Source organism: Ornithodoros turicata, chromosome 5 (genome assembly GCF_037126465.1).
Source record: "Ornithodoros turicata isolate Travis chromosome 5, ASM3712646v1, whole genome shotgun sequence".
NCBI classification, from domain to species: domain Eukaryota; kingdom Metazoa; phylum Arthropoda; class Arachnida; order Ixodida; family Argasidae; genus Ornithodoros; species Ornithodoros turicata.
The window spans coordinates 45,316,992-45,319,204 of NC_088205.1; positions in this window are offsets into that span (position 1 = coordinate 45,316,992).

A 2,213-nucleotide genomic window follows, 5' to 3' on the forward strand; every position below is an offset into this window, starting at 1 on the left:
CGGGACCACTGTTCCACCGGGGACCCGCAGGGAGACCACAGTAAGCTGTCTTTCCGGCCTCCACCTGCTTCATGATGGTCCTCCCCGGCACTTCTCTGGCGGCAACCGGCATTCACGCTGTCGTACCGGTCGCGGTACTGTCGCCCACTCAGCAACTCAACACAATCAGCAACAAACAGCTCTCAACAACGATCACTCAACGCACTCCCTCAGCAACAAGCAACGCAGCAACTCAACGCCACACAACGCACTCAAGCACCCAACCACTCAGCACTCACAACTCATCTCTGGAACCCGCCCGGACCGCAGCGCCCTTGTTCCCGCCATCCCGCTGCTGCATCAACAGCCACAATCGCAAGCCGTATCTCCAATCGTCCACCATCCACGAGTCGTCCTCATTCTCCTCTTCATGGTATCGACGCGGACCTCAACCGCATGCACCGCTCCGCGTCTGAGGGGGGGGAGTGATGTGGCGGCCCGTGGAAGACGACGACGACGCGCCTCTGCTGCCACGCGCTACGGCGCTGGCACGGCAGTTCTACCGGCACCGTCCTAGCGTGAGGCCACGACCATCTGCCCGCTGGGACATTCCATCATCGCCGGTCAGGACTCATGTAGAGGGACTCCACCTCCTCTACAGTATAAATATCTTGGGGTCGCCGTCCCGTCCGATTTTAGATGGAATTTTCACGTGCACTTAATAGGCATCACAGTCAAGAGAAAGCCTCTTCTATCTCAGAAGAACACTTCATTATGCTACTGCTTAGGTCAGACTACCGGTATATAGAACACTCGTGTTACCGATCGTCACGTTCGCGAAGGTAACTTGGGACCCCTTTGCTGCGTCTCTTTTGCGGGTTTCTTTCGAATTGTCGCCACTATACGAGTGTATTATGTGTATATATTATATAATTAATGTACGTTCCTACTCCTTCCCAGGTTCCTTCTGGGACCAGTATTCTGAAATAAATGTATAAATCGTTATATTTTCGTGTCGTCCCCTTTGTCTTCCGGATTCCTTCCCTCTACTGACTGCTCATATGCAGACTGTACAATTCTATCGCTTCCGTTGGTTAGCTGCAGTTAACGTATATCTCACGCTTATAGCCCACCACCGACTTAAACATTTCTATCACAATCCCCCGTCACCGGACCTCGCAACCTGGAAGGTAAAGGTCGCTCAGATGAAAGGAACGATGAGCACATATCACGAATATCACTACCCAAAGGCAGAACCGGCTGCTCGAACACGTCTTTATCGTTATCAAAGTACACGTGTCCCAGACCCGAGGGCTGATAGGGACGCGCCGACGAATGTCAGCACTGATATCTGGGTGTGCCATTCGTTTGCTCCTGCAGGTGACATTCAAGGGGCATTTTGCATGCAGAGCAAAGAAAAGGCACGCTCATGGGTTAACGGCAGGTCTGTAATCACGTGACGAATAGCACTGAAATGAGCCGCGAGAGGCGATTAGATCGCATAGCGCCGAGATACGCTTGGCGCCATCTCTCGGCAGGAACATCGGCGGTTACATATGACAACCGCCGAACGGCTCACCAGTCCTTCTAGCTCACCATAGTGGGCTGTCCCAGTTTGCCAGGTGGCGCTTCGACGCTTCCAGTCTTTCGATGATGGTCGTGGCACTGGGGAGTTCTTTGCCTCCATCGTTCGCAGTGGCAGTCAAAAACAATCCAAGGGTAACTGCTGCGTCATCTCCCTCCGGTCAGGTGTCTTTTGTGGCTGGACATCTGAATAAAACATGGTTGATGTCCTCCTCTTCCTCTCCGCATAGGACGCACGTGGCGTCGCTGTGTGAGAAAAGTTGGGCTATACTTTGTCTTGTCAGCAGTGCTCCGGTTCCTGCTTGGAATAGGAGGCCACTCTGGCGGTCTCCTCTGTAGATTTTCAAAGGTGCTGGCTGCTCCTTATGCCTGCTTATAGAGCCATGCTCTGCTTCTTTGAGATTCTTTGTCTCCAGTCTTCATTTTCGATTTTTTTCATTTCGCTGTTGATGAGGTTCCACTGCCGTGCATTCGTCGCCGTCTGTCGTTTAGTTCCTCTGCTGTATCGGGAATCAATCCGGCTGATGCGTTTTATCCATTCGGTCTTTATTCTTTTCGGTAAGTGAATCAGTCGTCCGAGGTAGCGAGCTTTTGATCGTGCATCACGGTATTCAAATCTTGACCAGCCAATTTCTCCTTCGATAGCTGCA